The following is a 27,520-nucleotide window of genomic DNA, read 5'->3' on the forward strand; positions in this document are numbered from 1 at the left end:
TTAATTCTTAATACTTTCCACAGAGCATGTCTATCAACTCTTATCATATGCCTTCTCCAGATCCATAAATGCTACATACAAATGCATTTGTTTTTCTAAGTATTTCTCACAAGGAAACAGATGAAAGAATGGCCCAACCCACTGACATACACATGTATATACATAAATGCCCACACACACACATATATACATACCTATACATTTCAGCGTGTACATACATATGCATACACAGACATACACATATATACATATGTGCATATTCATACTTGCTTTTGCTTCCTTCATCTAATCCGGTATATTAGAAGCCTTGGTGACATCACGCAACCATGCCTCACACCTACATGTATCCCAAAACTTTTTCTCAGCTCTCCATCCACTCTTATACATGCATTTGCTCCTATATAGAAGGTTTTTACACTGTCCAACAGTTCTCTCCCTATACCATACATCATTAACACATCCCACATAGTATTTCACTCATCTCTGTCATATGCTTTCTCCAGATACATAAAAGCTGCATACAACTTCTTTTTCTTTAAAGTACTTTTCCATGGTCATCTTTCCTACAAGATTTTGATCCACACATCCTCTGTCTTTCCTATAACCTCCTTGCTCTTCACTTAGTCTGCATTCAATCACTTCCATCACTCTGTGAATTAATATTCTCGCATACACTTTTCCTGGTATACTTAGCAAAATTATTCCCCCAAAACTGCTTCATACATTCTTAGCACCTTTTCCTTTGAATAAAGGAATGATGATAACTTTCACCCAATCCTCAGGCACAACTTTCTGTTTCCATGCTAAATTACATATAAGATGCATCCACTCTATCGCATTTTCTCCTCCATACTTCAGCATTTCAGTTGTAATCCCACCCTCTCCAGGTTCTTTTCCTACCTTCTGCCTCATTATTGCTCTTCTTACCTCCTTTTTTGCTATAGGCCCTTGCACTTGTATCCTCTTCCTTCCCTCCTTCATACCCATGCATGTAACAACTGCTGCCTCCCTTTCTCTCACATTCATGAGTTCTTCAGAATACTCTTTCCAAATTCCTTTCACTTCCTCCTTTTGAATTGGCAATTCCCCTTCCTTACTTCTCACATCAACATTTCCCCTTTTACATCCACCTCTTTCCTTTTTTCACCTCTTTCCAGTATAGTCTCTTATTATCCCAAAACTTTTCAGTAAACTTCCAAAATCTTCATCTACTATATCTTTGCTTTCCTAACATTACGCGAACATATTTTGTATTCTTTCCTCCTCCTTTGCTGAACTTCCACTGGTGTATTTCTATTGAGAATTCCACCATATGCCTTTTTCTTCTCTTCCATGACATTTCTAATCTCTTCTGTCTATCATGCTTTGCTCTTTTTATTCCTGTATCTCACTACTTTGTATCTAACTACTGTTTCTACAACCTTTACCAGCATTTGTTTAAACATTTTAAACACCCCATTCACACATGACTGCATTCCTACATTCACTGCACTTCCATCTAAGCTTTCAGTTACCTTCCTTTCATACTCATCCCTGTATTTTTCGTGATTCATTTACTTGGTTGCCAATGCTTTTACTTCTCCTTTCTTCCTTGCACTGAACCTTCTCTTCTCCTTGATCCTGATCCTCATGAGAGCTGCAAGATGGCTGGAGTCTCCAGAGAATCTTCTCTCAACTCTTAGTGTCCAGCACAGCCTTTCTCAATCTTTCATCCACTGTCACATAGTCAAGCAGAGCCTTTTGTTCTTCTCTTCCATCATTCCTCATCCATTTATATGTGTGGATCATCTTGTCTGAAAAAAGGTGTTTGCAAGGAATAAACCCCTCTCACTGAGCACAGGTAACCACAAGATAGCTTCCATTCTCATTTACTCCAGGCACTCCTTATTTACCAACTATCTCATCAATTCCATCACATCCCACTTTTGCATTCATATGTATGTATGTATATGTATGTGAGTTAACATGTCCTTCTTAGTTTATATCCTGGTACTACCTCACTAACGTGGGAAACAGCGATCAGTATGAAAAAAGTATGAAATTGAATGATGTCATGATGTGTGGATTCATGGAGAATTTTTTTCTGTTTCAGGTCTTGAGGCTTGACTAATTATGTTTCATGGGGTAGTAATTAATCCCTCTAAAACAGAAGATGAACGACAGGCAAATATAAAAAAAGCTTCGAGATTGATGGATGATGAGAAGAATCCATGCTTAAAGGTTAAGTGTGCTTCTATTGCCATATCTACACTGTCTAATACATTGTTTAAGATAAATGGGCTGACAATGTGAATGCTGCACATTTCTTCATGGTGGATCACATTCTGAAGTGTGCACCAACATTTTCTTGCTATTTTACTAAGTTTGATTGTTGATGTCTGTCACTTCTCATCCCAATCGTCTCAGTGTACTTTTGGACATGATTTCTCAATCTCTTTTGCACCCTTGTCTAAAGCATTGATTGTTATCCTTTTAAAACTAGCATTGCCCTTTCTTATTTTTTCAGCTCTTTGTCTCTCATTTCAATCCATCTGAAGTTAACTCTTTATATATTATGTTACTTATCCTTAGATGGCTCCCGTTGTCACATGATGATTTAACTTTCCTCACATCATTTTTAATCCAGATGACTTATGGTACCTTTAGTAGCCATTAGAGATCTCTGTCATTACCAGGAAGGTGTTTTAAAATTCTGTTTTTCTCATTACCCCTTCACCCACCACTATAAGTATGTGGCCTTCTACCTGCATGCCATACTCAGAGTTCATGGTGACCTGACAGAATCATATAGATTGTTGAATGACCTAGCTAATGAGAAGAGACACTTATGATGTACATTAATGGTAAGGAAGGTGAAGAAGAGCAGTATGAGAAATGTGGAGAAATAAGTGACTGTGAGAGTAATTTTTGTGGAATTATGTAAGGAGTAGAGAGACCAGAATGAGAGGCTACCTTTGTTACCCTCCTCTTGGCCTTTGTTTGTATGGGAGAAATACATAATACTTACACATATGTGTTTCTTGTGTAATACTGTAGATGATGGGCCAAGAACTGAAAATTTTCAAGGAAAAACACCTCCAGTATCCATCCACACATGTGCTAGGGAATCTTCCTTATACCCATTTGTAGCATGTACAGTGTACAGTAATATTTGTAATTATATTTGTGTTGTTCATCACTGATGCTGTGCATGTGTACAGATTAAGAGAAGAGTGTGAAATATTGATTAACAAAAGAAATACAATCATCAGAATTTTTACCACTCATTAGCTACTGTTGCTCCAGGCCAATGCAAAGATATTTAATATAAATTCGTGGTTATTTTTTGTACTTTTAAATGCCAGTCTTTTATTTCATAAAGAGATTTATTTCTTTTTAATGTCTAAATGAAGATGGGGTCTGAACTCAGCACCTCTGTATAAGGATTGATAAGCCACTGTCTAAAGTGTTTCACCATTACTTGTCAGTTTTTTGTCCGACATTCTTTGTCATCCAATCTTTTATGATAATTAGCATTTCTTGATTTTTTTGCACTGTAATTCCTTTCATATACCCTCAGAAAAGGTTTCATGTACCCCTGTTTGACATCCACTGGTTAAAAGAATGTTCACATATCATTTATGCCCTCAGCTGCTACACCATGGTTGACTTTAGAAGAATATGTCCCACTTCATACATTTCACTGTAAATTCTTCCATTTTATTAGCAGTTTTGATTTATTATATCATGTCCAAATGATAACTGTTTGGATATGTAAACTGATCCAAAATTGTGAACAATCCTCATCATGTATGATTTCCGTATGAGCACCAAAGACAGCATTTGATTGATAGGGTTTACAAAACTGATTTACCCCACAATATATTTTATAAATTTTGCAGTATCTTTTCTAGCATATTCCTAGTATGATTCCAAGATTACTAGAATTTTTTTGAGGTATTCAAGCTCTGTGGTCTTGGATGAGTACTATCAGTTTACCTATAATGAGATTTTGCCAGAATGGCAGGGCTAGCATGTGGTGTCAATGCCTACCTAGTTTGTTGGATTGTATTGTTTCTACTGACTTAGGAGAAGAGAGGCTACCATTTTTTTTTTAAGAACTTTCAGGTATTGTACATCCTAGAGGGCATAACTTTGAACTACAAAGTTTGGTTTCATATAAAAGCCAAAAGTCTTTCTCATTCTGAGTCCGAGCGTGTAAAGAAGCATCATGTAGATCCATTCATTTGACCATAAGAACTGACAGGTATGGTCAGTAATCATTTTGAATTTGTGCTTTTTGATGCAGGTATTTGGTAAAGAGACCCAAAATAATTTTTATTAAATGACCAAAAAGTAGCTGAAGGAGAACTGGTTCCCTTGCAGGTTCTAAAAATTTTTGTAATGCTGCTTAAGTATATACCTTTAAAGGTTGAGTCTCTGACTGTCCCAGATTTTTCCTTGAAATTGGGTTTGGAAACTAATTCCAACTCAGACCCTTTCCTAACATAACTACTTTTACCTGTTGAATTTCCAAAAGTCTTTGAAGTTCTGGAGCCAATCTCTGTCTCGAAAGAAGCTATTATGGCAGGAAGGCTTGTTTTATAGCTTTGAAAGGGCTTTCTTGAAGGGATGCCTATGTCTTTGGTAGGGATGAATTTAAAATGAATGCTCCTCCTCCTCCTTGTAAGAGAATTGGATGATGGCAAATCCCTCTAGCACTTCCCTTGCTACAGTGAGGAGTATCAGGATCCCTACTTTCTGACTGCACCTTATACCTACCTCAGAGGTATTAGGGTTGAGATGCTGTTCTACGTACAGTGACCGGTATGGAGGATATGGCTTTTGTGACTTAATAGCCTCATAGAAAAAAAGAAATTCATGCAATAGGGAAGATTGAAGCAGCTCTAATTACTCTTCTTTAGAGGAATGGAAGATGCAGCCAGTCATCTACATTTTTTGTCGTCAAGAACAGAAAAAGGTGTCTTTGTAAAGAACTGTAAGTGTTTCATAACCAGTCCCATGACTATCCTGGTGAGGTCTGTCTCAACTGAATATTCCATAAGAGGTATTATAAAGGTTAGATATATCAGCAGAGGCTGTCGGGTTTCACTTGATTTTAAGTAAGAGGAGGTCTCAAACAGCAAATTGGATAAAAAATTGGATAAATGCCTCCAGTTCCTGTTTGATGGGCCAGTTCAGGGAAAAGTTTGATGTTGGTTATATAAAGAGAAGTTCCTTCTATCTCAATCAATTGGCCAGTCTGAACACTCACAATAACTGTTTTGGTTATCTTGTTTATTTTAAAAACAAAAAAAATGGATATCAGTTTTTGCTTTCTGTAAGGGCTTACTTAGAATTGAAAACTTTTCCATGGAGAAGGGTAGGGTAGCAAAATGACCAAGATTATCAAAAGCCACACTCTTTAGGTACTGAAGCCTAAGTTTTAGGTCATAATGTAATGATCAGTCTTCTCAGAAGAAGCCAAGACTGACCAAAGCTTAAAGAATATGGAAGATCAAATTTTTTCCAAGCAGGAATTATATAAAAACTGATTCTACAGAGGCAGCCTTAGGCTAAGAGGCAGAGACAGCCATTGCTATCCTTTGATATGTTGGGACCAGGAAAAAGCTCATGGTCCTGAATTCAAAAACTACCTTTTCTATGCAGGTAAGGTTGGGAACTGAGGAATATAGTCCATGTCTTGTTGAAAAATGGATAGGTCCCAATAAGTTTCACTGTTTTGGAGAATTAAGTTCAAAGTGGAATTCTTAGATTTTTCAGAAGATTTGAATAGTGTCCTTTTCTTTGAGCAGAGGAGCAACCACAAACCAACCGAAAGAGGGTGCTAATGGTCTAGTGGCTTACCCTGTTACAGTCACGCGCTAATGCTGAAGATCCGGATACTCAAGGAGAGAGAAGGCCTGGGCCTGTTCTCTGTCGTGAAAAGACCTGTAACTCTAAACCCCAGGATCTCCATCAATTGTCTGTTAGTCCAGGTTAAATATGGCGTAATGCCCTTATGGCATTCTTGTTAAGTATAGGGGAATCCTACGAGACAGTTAGGGAATGGATGTGGTCATTCTTTGTCTGTTTCTGGTGCTACCTTGCTAACACAGGAAGTGGCGATCAAGTATGAAAGAAAGTTTTCTTGGAGGAGTAGCAGCAGATACCTTGATTGTAGACTGGAGCTATTAGAACCAAATTAATCTATCTCCCCAGGTAAATCTGAGTAGGAGAGATCTTCCTAAACTGGTTATTTTAGGGAATTTATTGGTGCTTATATTCCCAAATGGGAGAGACATCCTTGGTGACATAAACTTCTTCAGGTTTGCTTTTCTCATCAGCTGATACCTCAAGCTCTACCTTGGTTCAGAAGCCTGACATTGAAGCTGTGGATTATAGAATCTGCACTTGATTTTGTATATCATTTTTACTGTCTAAGATATCAATAACAAAAGTAATTTCTGTTATATTCATCTCCCTACCCAAGGACAGTATCAGTTAGTCTGGAAACTCTTCCAGTTTTTTCTTGAAGATTCAGATTCTTCCGAAGTTTTAGAAGCTCTCTTTTTTAGAGTTTTTCAGCATTTTGTGTTTATGAACAACCCTTTCAGACTTTTCATGTTATAAACAAGCTTAGTAATACAGGGCTATATGAGGGCCCTATAAGAACCATTTTTAGAAAGTTTTGATATATATCTCTGTTGACTTGAGATAAACTATTCCCAACTTTCATTTCAAGGAGTCCAGTTGTTGCTATGTTACAGCTTCATTGGGAAATGTTAAAAGATATAGGCTTGTTACTCTTAAAGGATTTCTCTTATGGTTTGGTATCCTTATATCTCTATTTGAAAATTTTCTTCTTGATAGCCTTTTTTTGCTGGGAGAAGAGATCATAAGATGTATGCAATTTCCAGACATATGAAACATTTCTTCTTTGGTGATGATATATCTCAGGTAAAGATAGATCCAGCTCTATGCTGTTGAAAAAGTTAGGTTTAGAAATACCCCATTTTGTGATTTGTTCCGAGAAGACGACAGCTAGAGGACTTCATTCCATATGCTTAGTTAATTCCCAGAAGGATTTGTAGGGATCACCAGATTGTTTAATGTATTTGTTAACAATATTGTACTTTAGATGTTGAGGATTGACCTTGTGTGATGTTGGGGTTGTTATCTTTTGGGCAGATGGTCCCTGGTGTGCTACAAGATGGCTATGAAGGTAATTTTTTGCTTAACTTTAGGCAGGTGGTGCCAGAAGGCACCACCTGCAGCTCTTTACCTTCATCATCATAGGCCCTAGTGGGCTGCTCTGTGGTTATTAGGCCAATATGAAAGGGTACTAGCTTGCCTTATATGGCAGTTGATGAGGTTGAAATTTTGATGATACACCCAGATTAGAGGTAAAATCTTTTCTTAACCCCATCTGCAAATATCTTCTCTGATGCACATAGGATCATGATTTTGGTAAAGAAATGGCTTTTTCTAATTAATAGCAAAATTTTTTGACAAATTCTTCATAAAAGTGCTGTTTGTCTACTGATTTCTTGTCACTGCTGTAATATGAGTATTATTCTGAATAGTTTAAGATTTATAATAAAGTTTCCAACCATTTTCAATAAATGTTTAAGAAGGGGATTGTAAATGATCAATTTGATATGGATAAACATATTCTTGAAAGAGATCAGTGACTTCATTTTGTTTGCAACTATAGATTCCATGCTCTTCATATTTTTGTTACTCAATAAGTTTTACAAATGAGTAATTTATATTGTAAGAGGTATACTTTTCACTCGAGTAACATCTTATTTCATATTTCAGGAACACAAGTTATCTTTCAAGTGCTTAGATGAAAACAACTTCAACCGAGATACTTGTACTGGATATTTTGAGAATTACAAAAGGTGTAAAGAGTTTTGGGTAAGTATGGTTTGACTTTTTTTTTTATGTTAGCTGAGACAACATGGACACCTGAGGCCTGAATCAAGGCCATCCCTTTAACACTATATGTATATATATATATATATATATATATATATATATATATATATATATATATATTTTTTTTTTTTTTTTTTTTTTTTTTTTTTTTTTTTTTTTTTTTTTTATACTTTGTCGCTGTCTCCCGCGTTTGCGAGGTAGCGCAAGGAAACAGACGAAAGAAATGGCCCAACCCCCCCCATACACATGTACATACACACGTCCACACACGCAAATATACATACCTACGCAGCTTTCCATGGTTTACCCCAGACGCTTCACATGCCCTGATTCAATCCACTGACAGCACGTCAACCCCTGTATACCACATCGCTCCAATTCACTCTATTCCTTGCCCTCCTTTCACCCTCCTGCATGTTCAGGCCCCGATCACACAAAATCCTTTTCACTCCATCTTTCCACCTCCAATTTGGTCTCCCTCTTCTCCTCGTTCCCTCCACCTCCGACACATATATCCTCTTGGTCAATCTTTCCTCACTCATTCTCTCCATGTGCCCAAACCATTTCAAAACACCCTCTTCTGCTCTCTCAACCACGCTCTTTTTATTTCCACACATCTCTCTTACCCTTACGTTACTTACTCGATCAAACCACCTCACACCACACATTGTCCTCAAACATCTCACTTCCAGCACATCCATCCTCCTACGCACAACTCTATCCATAGCCCACGCCTCGCAACCATACAACATTGTTGGAACCACTATTCCTTCAAACATACCCACTTTTGCTTTCCGGGATAATGTTCTCGACTTCCACACATTTTTCAAGGCTCCCAAAATTTTCGCCCCCTCCCCCACCCTATGATCCACTTCCGCTTCCATGGTTCCATCCGCTGACAGATCCACTCCCAGATATCTAAAACACTTCACTTCCTCCAGCCTCTCACCATTCAAACTCACCTCCCATATATATATATATATATATATATATATATATATATATGTATATCCTAGCCTGAGCCAGGTACTCATTTTATCGATTAACCCTAGGGGTGGATGAACAGCTGGGTTGACTGCCACACCCAGGATTCAAACTTATGTGCTCGACCCTGGGTGGCCTGTGAATGCATGATGGTCATGAATATTAACTGCTGCACCATGGGAGTCCATTAAGATTATAATAGAAGACAATAAAAGAACATTGGGATGGAGTGAAAGAATTTAAAGATGGAAGGGATTTTCTATATATGTATGTAGGTGAAGCATGACTTGGTTTTAAGCATAGAGATTTTTTTCAGAGCTTAGATAGGGATGAGATAAAGTTGCCACAGCTTCTCTTTCTTTCTGCCTTGTCTCAGTAGACTTTACAGTTTGATAGGAAACCCAGCTAATATATGATGACTGCAAAAGCATTCCATTAGGTATTGGCCAGTTGTGAGGCCATTAAGGTGAATGTAAACATGAGATATATTTACATCTAATGCTGCTCAATAGATGGTGGCTCCTTCACTTTAGATCACTATTTCCAGAATCAGATTAACTTATCCCTGACATATCTAATCCATTGATTTTTGCAAACTTCAGGGATTGAGAGGGAAGGGTTGATAAAGATGAGGAAACATGCAAAAAATGAATGATGTAGTAAAGCTTCTTCATATTGTAAGACACTGAGTAGGAGGAAAGAGGAAAGCATTGAATTTGTCAGGTTATTGAAGGACCTTGACTGATAGGTACTTGAATCATATGAAGTCTCACCAGACATACTTGAGGAGTATGCAGAAACTCTTGGTAGGCCATATGGGGTATTCAAAGAATGGTTTAGTGCTAAGGGAGTAGAAGATGGCAGTTTCCATTAATATTTTTAAGGAAGAAGATCTGGAACAGATCAGATAGCAGATGGGTGATCACTTCAAAAGAAGAATCTACCTAAATACAAGGCAACATAAGTTCAAAGAAAAGAAGTCATTATCAGCTTATGGGGTAATGGAATTCAGTTTTGCAAATTGATTCTTGCAAAGGTGCATGTTTACTTGCACTTCTTCCAACCATGGAAATTAGAATAGGATTAATGATTATAGGTACACTAAACTCACTCTTTGGGATTGTCATGAACTATATAGATCTGTTCTCTTCATGCTTCTGTAGGCTTGTTTCTTCTGATACAGTTATGAAGTAACTTCTTTTTGAATAGTAAAGGAAATAGTCAAACAGCTCGGCAAATGGACCTTTTTATGAACCTCTTTGGTGTATCAGTTTGCATTGCTGACTGTGAAGCACTCATGGACTGCCAGGGGTCAAGTGCATATCTTTGAATTTTGGTCATGGCAGTCAGTCCAAAGTCAGCCCGGCTGTTCATCCTCCTGTAAGGGTTGGTTGATAGAATGGGTACTTGGCTATTCTTGGGGATAGGGGAGAAAGAATACTGCTTATGTATTCCTTGTGTGTCAAAGAGGGTGACTAAGAGTGACAGGAGTGGATGGCTGGAAATCTTCCCTTCCCATACAACTTTCCAAAAGAAAGAACAGAGCAAAGAGCCAGGTGAGGATTTTTCCTTCTAAGGCCCTGCCATCTGTTCTTGAAGCTACCTTGCTGGTGCAGGAAAATGGCTAATGTATGAAAATATATAATTCAGTGCATTACACATGACAGCTAGAGACTGAGTGTGAACGAATGTGGCCTTTTTTGTCTGTTTTCCTGGTGCTACCTCGCTGAAGTGGGGGGCAGCATTGCTGTTTCCTCTGGGGCTGGGTAGTGACAGGAATGGATGAAGGCAAGCAAGTATGACTATATACATGTGTATGAATGTATATGTCTGTGTATGTGTATGTATATTTTGATATGTATATGTGTGTATATGGGTGTTTTTGTATATTTATATATTTATTTTATTTATTTTGCTTTGTCGCTGTCTCCGGCATCAGCGAGGTAGCACAAGGAAACAGACGAAAGAATGGCCCAACCCACCCACATACACATGTATATACATACATGTGTATGTATATACACACAAATATACATACCTATACACACGCAAATATACATACCTATACATCTCAACATATGCATATATATATATATACACACACAGACATATACATATGTACACATGTACATAATTCATACTGTCTGCCTTTATTCATTCCCATCGCCACCTCGCCACACATAAAATAACAACCCCCTCCCCCCCTCATGTGTGTGAGGTAGCGCTAGGAAAAGATGACAAAGGCCCGATTCGTTCACACTCAGTCTCTAGCTGCCATGTAATAATGTACTGAAACCACAGCTCCCTTTCCACATCCAGGCCCCACAGAACTTTCCATGGTTTACCCCAGACACTTCACATGCCCTGGTTCAATCCATTGACAGCACGTCGACCCCAGTATACCGCATCGTTCCAATTCACTCTATTCCTTGCACGCCTTTCACCCTCCTGCATGTTCAGGCCCCGATCTCTCAAAATCTTTTTCACTCCATCTTTCCACCTCCAATTTGGTCTCCCACTTCTCCTCGTTCCCTCCACCTCTGACACATATATCCTCTTGGTCAATCTTTCCTCACTCATTCTCTCCATGTGACCAAACCATTTCAAAACACCCTCTTCTGCTCTCTCAACCACAATCCTTTTATTACCACACATCTCTCTTACCCTTATATTACTTACTCGATCAAACCACCTCACACCACATATTGTCCTCAAACATTTCATTTCCAGCACATCCACCCTCCTGCGCACAACTCTATCCATAGCCCACGCCTCGCAACCATACAACATTGTTGGAACCACTATTCCTTCAAACATACCCATTTTTGCTTTCCGAGATAATGTTCTCGACTTCCACACATTCTTCAAGGCTCCCAGAATTTTCGCCCCCTCCCCCACCCTATGATTCACTTCCGTTTGCATGGTTCCATCTGCTGCCAAATCCACTCCTAGATATCTAAAACACTTCACTTCCTCCAGTTTTTCTCCATTCAAACTTACCTCCCAATTGACTTGACCCTCAACCCTACTGTGCCTAATAACCTTGCTCTTATTCACATTTACTCTCAACTTTCTTCTTTCACATATATATATATATATATATATATATATATATATTGTGGAGAGTTGATGGAGAGAGATGGGTGATTATTGGTGCTTATGCACCGGGGCACGAGAAGAAAGATCATGAGAGGCAAGTGTTTTGGGAGCAGCTGAATGAGTGTGTTAGTGGTTTTGATGCACAAGACCGGGTTATAGTGATGGGTGATTTGAATGCAAAGGTGAGTAATGTGGCAGTTGAGGGAATAATTGGTATACATGGGGTGTTCAGTGTTGTAAATGGAAATGGTGAAGAGCTTGTAGATTTATGTGCTGAAAAAGGACTGGTGATTGGGAATACCTGGTTTAAAAAGTGAGATATACATACGTATACGTGTGTAAGTAGGAGAGATGGCCAGAAAGCGTTATTGGATTATGTGTTAATTGACAGGCGCGTGAAAGAGAGACTTTTGGATGTTAATGTGCTGAGAGGTGCAACTGGAGGGATGTCTGATCATAATCTTGTGGAGGTTAAGGTGAAGATTTGTATGGGTTTTCAGAAAAGAAGAGTTAATGTTGGGGTGAAGAGGGTGGTGAGAGTAAGTGAGCTTGGGAAGGAGACTTGTGTGAGGAAGTACCAGGAGAGACTGAGTACAGAATGGAAAAAGGTGAGAACAATGGAAGTAAGGGGAGTGGGGGAGGAATGGGATGTATTTAGGGAATCAGTGATGGATTGCGCAAAAGATGCTTGTGGCATGAGAAGAGTGGGAGGTGGGTTGATTAGAAAGGGTAGTGAGTGGTGGGATGAAGAGGTAAGATTATTAGTGAAAGAGAAGAGAGAGGCATTTGGACGATTTTTGCAGGGAAAAAAATGCAATTGAGTGGGAGATGTATAAAAGAAAGAGACAGGAGGTCAAGAGAAAGGTGCAAGAGGTGAAAAAGAGGGCAAATGAGAGTTGGGGTGAGAGAGTATCATTAAATTTTAGGGAGAATAAAAAGATGGTCTGGAAGGCGGTAAATAAAGTGCGTAAGACAAGGGAGCAAATGGGAACTTCAGTGAAGGGCGCAAATGGGGAGGTGATAACAAGTAGTGATGTGAGAAGGAGATGGAGTGAGTATTTTGAAGGTTTGTTGAATGTGTTTAATGATAGAGTGGCAGATATAGGGTGTTTTGGTCGAGGTGGTGTGCAAAGTGAGAGGGTTAGGGAAAATGATTTGGTTAACAGAGAAGAGGTAGTAAAAGCTTTGCGGAAGATGAAAGCCGGCAAGGCAGCAGGTTTGGATGGTATTGCAGTGGAATTTATTAAAAAAGGGGGTGACTGTATTATTTACTGGTTGGTAAGGTTATTTAATGTATGTAAGACTCATGGTGAGGTGCCTGAGGATTGGCGGAATGCGTGCATAGTGCCATTGTACAAAGGCAAAGGGGATAAGAGTGAGTGCTCAAATTACAGAGGTATAAGTTTGTTGAGTATTCCTGGTAAATTATATGGGAGGGTATTGATAGAGAGGGTGAAGGCATGTACAGAGCATCAGATTGGGGAAGAGCAGTGTGGTTTCAGAAGTGGTAGAGGATGTGTGGATCAGGTGTTTGCTTTGAAGAATGTATGTTAGAAATACTTAGAAAAGCAAATGGATTTGTATGTAGCATTTATGGATCTGGAGAAGGCATATGATAGAGTTGATAGAGATGCTCTGTGGAAGGTATTAAGAATATATGGTGTGGGAGGCAAGTTGTTAGAAAAGTGAAAAGTTTTTATCGAGGATGTAAGGCATGTGTACATGTAGGAAGAGAGGAAAGTGATTGGTTCTCAGTGAATGTAGGTTTGCGGCAGGGGTGTGTGATGTCTCCATGGTTGTTTAATTTGTTTATGGATGGGGTTGTTAGGGAGGTGAATGCAAGAGTTTTGGAAAGAGGGGCAAGTATGAAGTCTGTTGGGGATGAGAGAGCTTGGGAAGTGAGTCAGTTGTTGTTCGCTGATGTTACAGCGCTGGTGGCTGACTCATGTGAGAAACTACAGAAGCTGGTGACTGAGTTTGGTAAAGTGTGTGAAAGAAGAAAGTTAAGAGTAAATGTGAATAAGAGCAAGGTTATTAGGTACAGTAGGGTTGAGGGTCAAGTCAACTGGGAGGTAAGTTTGAATGGAGAAAAACTGGAGGAAGTAAAGTGTTTTAGATATCTGGGAGTGGATCTGGCAGTGGATGGAACCATGGAAGCGGAAGTGGATCATAGGGTGGGGGAGGGGGCGAAAATTCTGGGAGCCTTGAAGAATGTGTGGAAGTCGAGAACATTATCTCGGAAAGCAAAAATGGGTATGTTTGAAGGAATAGTGGTTCCAACAATGTTGTATGGTTGCGAGGCGTGGGCTATGGATAGAGTTGTGCGCAGGAGGATGGATGTGCTGGAAATGAGATGTTTGAGGACAATGTGTGGTGTGAGGTGGTTTGATCGAGTAAGTAACGTAAGGGTAAGAGAGATGTGTGGAAATAAAAAGAGCGTGGTTGAGAGAGCAGAAGAGGGTGTTTAGAAATGGTTTGGGCACATGGAGAGAATGAGTGAGGAAAGATTGACCAACAGGATATATGTGTCGGAGGTGGAGGGAACGAGGAGAAGTGGGAGACCAAATTGGAGGTGGAAAGATGGAGTGAAAAAGATTTTGTGTGATCAGGGCCTGAACATGCAGGAGGGTGAAAGGAGGGCAAGGAATAGAATGAATTGGATCGATGTGGTATACCGGGGTTGACGTGCTGTGAGTGGATTGAATCAGGGCATGTGAAGCGTCTGGGGTAAACCATGGAAAGCTGTGTAGGTATGTATATTTGCGTGTGTGGACGTATGTATATACATGTGTATGGGGGTGGGTTGGGCCACTTCTTTCGTCTGTTTCCTTGGGCTACCTCGCAAACGTGGGAGACAGCGACAAAGCAAAAAAAAAAAATATATATATTATCCCTGGGGATAGGGGATTAAGAATACTTCCCACGTATTCCCTGGGTGTCGTAGAAGGCGACTAAAAGGGGAGAGAGCGGGGGGCTGGAAATCCTCCCCTCTCGTTTTTTTTTTTTAATTTTCCAAAAGAAGGAACAGAGGGGGCCAGGTGAGGATATTCCAAAAAAGGCCCAGTCCTCTGTTCTTAACGCTACCTCGCTAATGCGGGAGATGGCGAATAGTTTAAAAGAAAGAAAAAAGATATATATATATATATATATATATATATATATATATATATATATATATATATGGAAGCGGAAGTGAATCATAGGGTGGGGGGGGGCGAAAATCCTGGGAGCCTTGAAGAATGTGTGGAAGTTGAGAACATTATCTCGGAAAGCAAAAATGGGTATGTTTGAAGGAATAGTGGTTCCAACAATGTTGTATGGTTGCGAGGCATGGGCTATGGATAGAGTTGTGCGCAGGAGGGTGGATGTGCTGGAAATGAGATGTTTGAGGACAATGTGTGGTGTGAGGTGGTTTGATCGAGTAAGTAATGTAAGGGTAAGAGAGATGTGTGGAAATAAAAAGAGCTAGGTTGAGAGAGCAGAAGAGGGTGTTTTGAAATGGTTTGGGTACATGGAGAGAATTAGTGAGGAAAGATTGACCAAGAGGATATATGTGTCGGAGGTGGAGGGAACGAGGAGAAGAGGGAGACCAAATTGGAGGTGGAAAGATGGAGTGAAAAAGATTTTGAGTGATCGGGGCCTGAACATGCAAGAGGGTGAAAGGCGGGCAAGAAATAGAGTGAATTGGATCGATGTGGTATACCGGGGTTGACGTGCTGTGAGTGGATTGAATCAGGGTATGTGAAGCATCTGGGGTAAACCATGGAAAGCTGTGTGAGGCCTGGATGTGGAAAGGGAGCTGTGGTTTCGGGCATTATTGCATGACAGCTAGAGACTGAGTATGAATGAATGAGGCCTTTGTTGTCTTTTCCTAGCACTACCCCGCACACATGAGGGGGGAGGGGGATGGTATTCCATGTGTGGTGAGGTGGCGATGGGAATGAATAAAGGCAGACAGTGTGAATTGTGTGCATGGGTTTATATGTATGTGTCTGTGTGTGTATATATATGTGTACATTGAGATGTATAGGTATGTATATTTGCGTGTGTGGACGTGTATGTATATACATGTGTATGGGGGTGGGTTGGGCCGTTTCTTTCGTCTGTTTCCTTGCGCTACCTCGCAAACGCGTGAGACAGCGACAAAGCAAAATAAATAATAAATAAATAAATAGATATAGATATGTGTATCTGAGTGGATAGGCCATTCTTTGTCTGTTTCCTGGCACTACCTCACTGACACAGGAAACAGCGATTATGTATGATAAATAAATATAGAAATATTTATTTATTTGTTGTACATAATCGCTGTTTCCCGCATCAGCGAAGCAGCATCATACACTCATATACATACATATACATATCAGCATATGAATACATATGCATACACATACACAGACACTAAATACATACACATGTACATATTCATACTTGCTTGCCTTCATCTAGTCCTGTCACAAACCCACCCCACAGGAAAACAGCATCGCTATCCCCTACTTCAGAGAGGTAGTGCCAGGAATACAGACAAAAAGGCCACATTTGTTCACACCCAGTCTCTAGCTGTCATGTGTAGTGCACCGAAACCACAGCTCCCTATCCACATCCAGGCCCCACAGACCTTTCCATGGTTTACCCCAGATGCTTCGCATGCCCTGGTTCAGTCCATTGACAGCATGTTGACCCCAGTTTACCACATTGTTCCAGTTCACTATATTCCTTGCAAGCCTCTCACCCTTCTGTATGTTTAGGCCCTGATTGCTCAAAATCTTTTTCACTTATTCCTTCCATCTCAAATTTGGTCTCCCGCTTCTCCTTGTTCCCTCCACCTCTGACACATATATCCTCTTTGTCAATCTTTCCTCACTCATTCTCTCCATATGTCCAAACCATTTCAGCACACATTCTTCTGCTCTCTCAACCATACTCATTTATTTCCACACATCTCTGTTACCCTTACATTACTTACTCAATTAAACCACCTTTCAGCACATATTGTCCTCAAACATTTCATTTCCAACACATCCACCCTCCTCTGGACAACCCTATCTATAGTCCATCCCTCGCAACCATACAACATTGTTGGAACTACCATTCTCTCAGACATACCCATTTTTGCTCTACGAGATAACATTCTCTCCTTTCATACATTCTTCATCGCTTCCAGAACCTTCTCCCCCTCCCCACCCTGACTCACTTCCGCTTCCATGGGTCCATCCGCTGCTAAGTCCACTCCCAGATATCTAAAACACTTCACTTCCTCCAATTGTTCTCCATTCAAACTTACATCCCAATTAACTTGTCCCTCAACATACTGAACCTAATAACGTTGCTCTTATTCACATTTACTCTCAACGTTCTCCTTTCACACACTTTTCCAAACTCAGTCACCAAGCCCTGAAGTTTCTCGCATGAATCAGCCACTAGAGCTTTATCATTGGTGAACAACAGACTCACTTCCCAGGTCCTTCCATCCATAACAGACTGCATACTCCCCCCTTTCTCCAAAACTCTTGCATTCACCTCCCTAACCACCCCATCCATAAACAAATTAAACAGCCATGAGGACGTCACACACCCCTGCCGCAGACCGACCTTCACTGGGAACCAATCACTCTCCTTTCTTCCTACTCGTACACATGCCTTACATCCTTGGTAAAAACTTTTCACTGCTTCTAGCAGCTTACCTCCCACACCATATACTCTTAAAACCTTCCACAAAGCAATACTCTTAAAACCTTCCACAAAGCATCTCTATCAACCCTATCATATGCCTTCTCCAAATCCATAAATGCTACATACAAATCCATTTGTTTTTCTAAGTATTTCTCACATACATTCTTCAAAGCAAACACCTGATCTACACATCCTCTTCCATTGCTTCTAACAACTTACCTCCTTCACCATATACTTTTAAAACCTTCCATAAAGCATCTCTATCAACTCTCCCATGTGCCTTCTCCAGATCCATGAATTCTACATACAAATCCATTTGTCTTTTTAAGTATTTCTCACATACATTCTTCAAAGCAAACACCTTTACCAAACACAGTCACCAACTTCTGTAGTTTCTCACTGGAATAAGCCACCAGTGCTGTATCATCAGCGGACATCATCTCTCATCCACAACTGACTGCATGCTTGCCCCTTTCTCCAAAACTCTTGCATTCACCTCCCTAACCACCCCATCCATAAACAAATTTAGCAACCATGGAGACATCACGCACCCCTGCCGCAAATTGACATTCACTCGGAACCATTCACTTTCCTCTCTCCCTATTTGTACACATGCCTTACATCCTTGGTAAAAACTTTTCACTGCCTCTAGCAACTTAACTGTCACACTGTATACTCTTAAAACCTTCCACAAAGCATCTCTATCCACCCTATCACATGCCTTCTCCAGATCCATAAATGCCACATACAAATCCATCTGTTTTTATAAGTATTTCTTATATATATATTCCTCAAAGCAAACACCTGATCCACACATCCTTTAACACTTCTGCAACCACCCTGCTCTTCCCCAATCTGATGATCTGTACATGCCATGACCTTCTCAATCAACACCCTCCCATATAATTTCCCAGGGATACTCAACAAACTTATACCTCTGTAGTTTGAACAGTCTCCTTTATTCCCTTTGCCTTTGTACGATCCTCAGGCACTTCACCATGGTTTTACATACATTGAGTATCATTATCAACCAATCAACAACACAGTCACCCCCATTTTTGATAAATTCCTCTGCTATACCATCCAAACCCGCCGCCTTGCCAGATTTCATGTTCTGCAAAGCTTTCACTACCTCTTCTCTTCATCAAATCATTCTCCCTGGCCCCCCCTCACTTCTGACACCACCTCGAACAAAACACCCTATATCTGCCACTGTATCATCAGACATATTTAATAGACCTTCAAAATACTCACTCCATCTCCTAACTTCATCATTACCTGTTATCACTTCCTCATTTAGTAATTTTTGAAACAAAATTACTAAAGGATATCTTACCTTCTAATGCAATTTGGTTTAGGTATGTAGATGATGTTCTTTGTGTTTGGCTAACAAATGAAAATTTACAAACATTTCTCCCCTTACTTAACAATTTAGTACCTTCCATCAGATTTACTGAAGGCATTGAAAACAAATGGCATATTACATTTTTAGATTGCATGATCCATAGGCAAGGAAATAAGTTTAAGTTTAGCATACACAGAAAACCTACCAATGTATGCTAATATATCCATTATTACTCATCTCAACATGACAGAGTTAAATTATCATCATTTCAGTCTATGTTCCTTAGGGCATTATGTATTTGCAGTCCAGACTTTATTGATGATGAGTTTGAGATATATTTTATTGGACCTAAGTTAAAGTACCCTAGATCTTTCATTGATAAATCCCTTAAGTTAGCAAAGAAATCATTTAATAGAGTTGAGCCTAAACGTCCCATTGACACCGAGAATCTTTTAGTTCTCCCTTTTGATAATAATTCTACTTTACTTTCCATGTTGCTTAAATCCTTTAATGCAAATGTTGCCTTCAGCAACAGTAATACTATAAAGAATATCTTAATCAGGAACCCTCCAGAAAATTCTCCTGGTTGCATCTATAAAGTGCCATGTAGAAAATTTGATGGGTTTTATGTTGGGCAGACTGGTATGGATCTTTCTGTTAGACATAAATATAGTATAAGAACAGGACAAGAATCAAACGCCTTGTTTAATCAAGTTAAAAGCTACGATCATTCTATTGACTGGAGTAATGCCATCTCAGTTATTAGCTCTAACTCCAGTACCACAAGAAATATCATTGAATCTTCTATTATTGAATCCGCAGAGAATTATAACCTTAATACTAGTAAAGACCTATACAAATTGGATAGCCTTATTGTTGATAAAATTTGTAAACAATTCCCCTTCTTGTCCACATAAGAAGTCTTGGACAATCACGTTTACCAAATGGCATCTTAGCTACGTCTCTTCATTATATATCAGCTGACCTATATTTCTTTCTTGTATCTCCCCTGATGATGTGATTATTAAACAAAAGTGCACTTAGGAACTTATCGTGTTTCATTTACCCTGTGGTCTCATAGGAATATTCTTGATCACACTCAAAATTGTGATCCTTTCCAATATACGTACATATACATTTCAGCGTATTTTTTTCTCCCGTGTTAACGAGGTAGCGCAAAAAAGCAGTCGAAAGAATGGCCCAACCCACCCACATACACATGTATATACATACATGTGTATGTATATACACACAAATATACATACCTATACACACGCAAATATACATACCTATACATCTCAACATATGCATATATATATATATACACACACAGACATATACATATGTACACATGTACATAATTCATACTGTCTGCCTTTATTCATTCCCATCGCCACCTCGCCACACATAAAATAACAACCCCCTCCCCCCCTCATGTGTGTGAGGTAGCGCTAGGAAAAGATGACAAAGGCCCGATTCGTTCACACTCAGTCTCTAGCTGCCATGTAATAATGTACTGAAACCACAGCTCCCTTTCCACATCCAGGCCCCACAGAACTTTCCATGGTTTACCCCAGACACTTCACATGCCCTGGTTCAATCCATTGACAGCACGTCGACCCCAGTATACCACATCGTTCCAATTCACTCTATTCCTTGCACGCCTTTCACCCTCCTGCATGTTCAGGCCCCGATCTCTCAAAATCTTTTTCACTCCATCTTTCCACCTCCAATTTGGTCTCCCACTTCTCCTCGTTCCCTCCACCTCTGACACATATATCCTCTTGGTCAATCTTTCCTCACTCATTCTCTCCATGTGACCAAACCATTTCAAAACACCCTCTTCTGCTCTCTCAACCACAATCCTTTTATTACCACACATCTCTCTTACCCTTATATTACTTACTCGATCAAACCACCTCACACCACATATTGTCCTCAAACATTTCATTTCCAGCACATCCACCCTCCTGCGCACAACTCTGTCCATAGCCCACGCCTCGCAACCATACAACATTGTTGGAACCACTATTCCTTCAAACATACCCATTTTTGCTTTCCGAGATAATGTTCTCGACTTCCACACATTCTTCAAGGCTCCCAGAATTTTCGCCCCCTCCCCCACCCTATGATTCACTTCCGTTTGCATGGTTCCATCTGCTGCCAAATCCACTCCTAGATATCTAAAACACTTCACTTCCTCCAGTTTTTCTCCATTCAAACTTACCTCCCAATTGACTTGACCCTCAACCCTACTGTGCCTAATAACCTTGCTCTTATTCACATTTACTCTCAACTTTCTTCTTTCACACATATATATATATATATATATATATATATATATATATATATATATATTGTGGAGAGTTGATGGAGAGAGATGGGTGATTATTGGTGCTTATGCACCGGGGCACGAGAAGAAAGATCATGAGAGGCAAGTGTTTTGGGAGCAGCTGAATGAGTGTGTTAGTGGTTTTGATGCACAAGACCGGGTTATAGTGATGGGTGATTTGAATGCAAAGGTGAGTAATGTGGCAGTTGAGGGAATAATTGGTATACATGGGGTGTTCAGTGTTGTAAATGGAAATGGTGAAGAGCTTGTAGATTTATGTGCTGAAAAAGGACTGGTGATTGGGAATACCTGGTTTAAAAAGTGAGATATACATACGTATACGTGTGTAAGTAGGAGAGATGGCCAGAAAGCGTTATTGGATTATGTGTTAATTGACAGGCGCGTGAAAGAGAGACTTTTGGATGTTAATGTGCTGAGAGGTGCAACTGGAGGGATGTCTGATCATAATCTTGTGGAGGTTAAGGTGAAGATTTGTATGGGTTTTCAGAAAAGAAGAGTTAATGTTGGGGTGAAGAGGGTGGTGAGAGTAAGTGAGCTTGGGAAGGAGACTTGTGTGAGGAAGTACCAGGAGAGACTGAGTACAGAATGGAAAAAGGTGAGAACAATGGAAGTAAGGGGAGTGGGGGAGGAATGGGATGTATTTAGGGAATCAGTGATGGATTGCGCAAAAGATGCTTGTGGCATGAGAAGAGTGGGAGGTGGGTTGATTAGAAAGGGTAGTGAGTGGTGGGATGAAGAGGTAAGATTATTAGTGAAAGAGAAGAGAGAGGCATTTGGACGATTTTTGCAGGGAAAAAAATGCAATTGAGTGGGAGATGTATAAAAGAAAGAGACAGGAGGTCAAGAGAAAGGTGCAAGAGGTGAAAAAGAGGGCAAATGAGAGTTGGGGTGAGAGAGTATCATTAAATTTTAGGGAGAATAAAAAGATGGTCTGGAAGGCGGTAAATAAAGTGCGTAAGACAAGGGAGCAAATGGGAACTTCAGTGAAGGGCGCAAATGGGGAGGTGATAACAAGTAGTGATGTGAGAAGGAGATGGAGTGAGTATTTTGAAGGTTTGTTGAATGTGTTTAATGATAGAGTGGCAGATATAGGGTGTTTTGGTCGAGGTGGTGTGCAAAGTGAGAGGGTTAGGGAAAATGATTTGGTTAACAGAGAAGAGGTAGTAAAAGCTTTGCGGAAGATGAAAGCCGGCAAGGCAGCAGGTTTGGATGGTATTGCAGTGGAATTTATTAAAAAAGGGGGTGACTGTATTATTTACTGGTTGGTAAGGTTATTTAATGTATGTAAGACTCATGGTGAGGTGCCTGAGGATTGGCGGAATGCGTGCATAGTGCCATTGTACAAAGGCAAAGGGGATAAGAGTGAGTGCTCAAATTACAGAGGTATAAGTTTGTTGAGTATTCCTGGTAAATTATATGGGAGGGTATTGATAGAGAGGGTGAAGGCATGTACAGAGCATCAGATTGGGGAAGAGCAGTGTGGTTTCAGAAGTGGTAGAGGATGTGTGGATCAGGTGTTTGCTTTGAAGAATGTATGTTAGAAATACTTAGAAAAGCAAATGGATTTGTATGTAGCATTTATGGATCTGGAGAAGGCATATGATAAAGTTGATAGAGATGCTCTGTGGAAGGTATTAAGAATATATGGTGTGGGAGGCAAGTTGTTAGAAGCAGTGAAAAGTTTTTATCGAGGATGTAAGGCATGTGTACATGTAGGAAGAGAGGAAAGTGATTGGTTCTCAGTGAATGTAGGTTTGCGGCAGGGGTGTGTGATGTCTCCATGGTTGTTTAATTTGTTTATGGATGGGGTTGTTAGGGAGGTGAATGCAAGAGTTTTGGAAAGAGGGGCAAGTATGAAGTCTGTTGGGGATGAGAGAGCTTGGGAAGTGAGTCAGTTGTTGTTCGCTGATGTTACAGCGCTGGTGGCTGACTCATGTGAGAAACTACAGAAGCTGGTGACTGAGTTTGGTAAAGTGTGTGAAAGAAGAAAGTTAAGAGTAAATGTGAATAAGAGCAAGGTTATTAGGTACAGTAGGGTTGAGGGTCAAGTCAACTGGGAGGTAAGTTTGAATGGAGAAAAACTGGAGGAAGTAAAGTGTTTTAGATATCTGGGAGTGGATCTGGCAGTGGATGGAACCATGGAAGCGGAAGTGGATCATAGGGTGGGGGAGGGGGCGAAAATTCTGGGAGCCTTGAAGAATGTGTGGAAGTCGAGAACATTATCTCGGAAAGCAAAAATGGGTATGTTTGAAGGAATAGTGGTTCCAACAATGTTGTATGGTTGCGAGGCGTGGGCTATGGATAGAGTTGTGCGCAGGAGGATGGATGTGCTGGAAATGAGATGTTTGAGGACAATGTGTGGTGTGAGGTGGTTTGATCGAGTAAGTAACGTAAGGGTAAGAGAGATGTGTGGAAATAAAAAGAGCGTGGTTGAGAGAGCAGAAGAGGGTGTTTAGAAATGGTTTGGGCACATGGAGAGAATGAGTGAGGAAAGATTGACCAACAGGATATATGTGTCGGAGGTGGAGGGAACGAGGAGAAGTGGGAGACCAAATTGGAGGTGGAAAGATGGAGTGAAAAAGATTTTGTGTGATCAGGGCCTGAACATGCAGGAGGGTGAAAGGAGGGCAAGGAATAGAATGAATTGGATCGATGTGGTATACCGGGGTTGACGTGCTGTCAGTGGATTGAATCAGGGCATGTGAAGCGTCTGGGGTAAACCATGGAAAGCTGTGTAGGTATGTATATTTGCGTGTGTGGACGTATGTATATACATGTGTATGGGGGTGGGTTGGGCCACTTCTTTCGTCTGTTTCCTTGGGCTACCTCGCAAACGTGGGAGACAGCGACAAAGCAAAAAAAAAAAATATATATATTATCCCTGGGGATAGGGGATTAAGAATACTTCCCACGTATTCCCTGGGTGTCGTAGAAGGCGACTAAAAGGGGAGAGAGCGGGGGGCTGGAAATCCTCCCCTCTCGTTTTTTTTTTTAATTTTCCAAAAGAAGGAACAGAGGGGGCCAGGTGAGGATATTCCAAAAAAGGCCCAGTCCTCTGTTCTTAACGCTACCTCGCTAATGCGGGAGATGGCGAATAGTTTAAAAGAAAGAAAAAAGATATATATATATATATATATATATATATATATATATATATATATATATATATATATGGAAGCGGAAGTGAATCATAGGGTGGGGGGGGGCGAAAATCCTGGGAGCCTTGAAGAATGTGTGGAAGTTGAGAACATTATCTCGGAAAGCAAAAATGGGTATGTTTGAAGGAATAGTGGTTCCAACAATGTTGTATGGTTGCGAGGCATGGGCTATGGATAGAGTTGTGCGCAGGAGGGTGGATGTGCTGGAAATGAGATGTTTGAGGACAATGTGTGGTGTGAGGTGGTTTGATCGAGTAAGTAATGTAAGGGTAAGAGAGATGTGTGGAAATAAAAAGAGCTAGGTTGAGAGAGCAGAAGAGGGTGTTTTGAAATGGTTTGGGTACATGGAGAGAATTAGTGAGGAAAGATTGACCAAGAGGATATATGTGTCGGAGGTGGAGGGAACGAGGAGAAGAGGGAGACCAAATTGGAGGTGGAAAGATGGAGTGAAAAAGATTTTGAGTGATCGGGGCCTGAACATGCAAGAGGGTGAAAGGCGGGCAAGAAATAGAGTGAATTGGATCGATGTGGTATACCGGGGTTGACGTGCTGTGAGTGGATTGAATCAGGGTATGTGAAGCATCTGGGGTAAACCATGGAAAGCTGTGTGAGGCCTGGATGTGGAAAGGGAGCTGTGGTTTCGGGCATTATTGCATGACAGCTAGAGACTGAGTATGAATGAATGAGGCCTTTGTTGTCTTTTCCTAGCACTACCCCGCACACATGAGGGGGGAGGGGGATGGTATTCCATGTGTGGTGAGGTGGCGATGGGAATGAATAAAGGCAGACAGTGTGAATTGTGTGCATGGGTTTATATGTATGTGTCTGTGTGTGTATATATATGTGTACATTGAGATGTATAGGTATGTATATTTGCGTGTGTGGACGTGTATGTATATACATGTGTATGGGGGTGGGTTGGGCCGTTTCTTTCGTCTGTTTCCTTGCGCTACCTCGCAAACGCGTGAGACAGCGACAAAGCAAAATAAATAATAAATAAATAAATAGATATAGATATGTGTATCTGAGTGGATAGGCCATTCTTTGTCTGTTTCCTGGCACTACCTCACTGACACAGGAAACAGCGATTATGTATGATAAATAAATATAGAAATATTTATTTATTTGTTGTACATAATCGCTGTTTCCCGCATCAGCGAAGCAGCATCATACACTCATATACATACATATACATATCAGCATATGAATACATATGCATACACATACACAGACACTAAATACATACACATGTACATATTCATACTTGCTTGCCTTCATCTAGTCCTGTCACAAACCCACCCCACAGGAAAACAGCATCGCTATCCCCTACTTCAGAGAGGTAGTGCCAGGAATACAGACAAAAAGGCCACATTTGTTCACACCCAGTCTCTAGCTGTCATGTGTAGTGCACCGAAACCACAGCTCCCTATCCACATCCAGGCCCCACAGACCTTTCCATGGTTTACCCCAGATGCTTCGCATGCCCTGGTTCAGTCCATTGACAGCATGTTGACCCCAGTTTACCACATTGTTCCAATTCACTATATTCCTTGCAAGCCTCTCACCCTTCTGTATGTTTAGGCCCTGATTGCTCAAAATCTTTTTCACTTATTCCTTCCATCTCAAATTTGGTCTCCCGCTTCTCCTTGTTCCCTCCACCTCTGACACATATATCCTCTTTGTCAATCTTTCCTCACTCATTCTCTCCATATGTCCAAACCATTTCAGCACACATTCTTCTGCTCTGTCAACCATACTCATTTATTTCCACACATCTCTGTTACCCTTACATTACTTACTCAATTAAACCACCTTTCAGCACATATTGTCCTCAAACATTTCATTTCCAACACATCCACCCTCCTCTGGACAACCCTATCTATAGTCCATCCCTCGCAACCATACAACATTGTTGGAACTACCATTCTCTCAGACATACCCATTTTTGCTCTACGAGATAACATTCTCTCCTTTCATACATTCTTCATCGCTTCCAGAACCTTCTCCCCCTCCCCACCCTGACTCACTTCCGCTTCCATGGGTCCATCCGCTGCTAAGTCCACTCCCAGATATCTAAAACACTTCACTTCCTCCAATTGTTCTCCATTCAAACTTACATCCCAATTAACTTGTCCCTCAACATACTGAACCTAATAACGTTGCTCTTATTCACATTTACTCTCAACGTTCTCCTTTCACACACTTTTCCAAACTCAGTCACCAAGCCCTAAAGTTTCTCGCATGAATCAGCCACTAGAGCTTTATCATTGGTGAACAACAGACTCACTTCCCAGGTCCTTCCATCCATAACAGACTGCATACTCCCCCCTTTCTCCAAAACTCTTGCATTTACCTCCCTAACCACCCCATCCATAAACAAATTAAACAGCCATGAGGACGTCACACACCCCTGCCGCAGACCGACCTTCACTGGGAACCAATCACTCTCCTTTCTTCCTACTCGTACACATGCCTTACATCCTTGGTAAAAACTTTTCACTGCTTCTAGCAGCTTACCTCCCACACCATATACTCTTAAAACCTTCCACAAAGCAATACTCTTAAAACCTTCCACAAAGCATCTCTATCAACCCTATCATATGCCTTCTCCAAATCCATAAATGCTACATACAAATCCATTTGTTTTTCTAAGTATTTCTCACATACATTCTTCAAAGCAAACACCTGATCTACACATCCTCTTCCATTGCTTCTAACAACTTACCTCCTTCACCATATACTTTTAAAACCTTCCATAAAGCATCTCTATCAACTCTCCCATGTGCCTTCTCCAGATCCATGAATTCTACATACAAATCCATTTGTCTTTTTAAGTATTTCTCACATACATTCTTCAAAGCAAACACCTTTACCAAACACAGTCACCAACTTCTGTAGTTTCTCACTGGAATAAGCCACCAGTGCTGTATCATCAGCGGACATCATCTCTCATCCACAACTGACTGCATGCTTGCCCCTTTCTCC

At 40.5% G+C, this 27,520-nt stretch overlaps 1 protein-coding gene across 3 annotated transcripts in view; it reads left to right on the top strand.

Annotated features, from left to right (window-relative positions):
- LOC139748651 (lipase member H-like) overlaps window positions 1-27,520 on the top strand; it is a 147,065-nt gene that overhangs the window by 24,150 nt on the left and 95,395 nt on the right. For 2 of the 3 annotated variants that reach the window (XM_071661909.1, XM_071661908.1), the window contains exon 2: window positions 7,804-7,902. The gene's annotated coding sequence lies outside the window, so the exon portion shown is untranslated. Of the gene's footprint in view, window positions 1-2,179; window positions 2,221-7,803; window positions 7,903-27,520 lie in introns of those variants that run through there. The other variant, XM_071661910.1, reaches the window with a different exon arrangement.

Source organism: Panulirus ornatus, chromosome 5, assembly GCF_036320965.1.
Source record: "Panulirus ornatus isolate Po-2019 chromosome 5, ASM3632096v1, whole genome shotgun sequence".
Taxonomy (NCBI): Eukaryota; Metazoa; Arthropoda; class Malacostraca; order Decapoda; family Palinuridae; genus Panulirus; species Panulirus ornatus.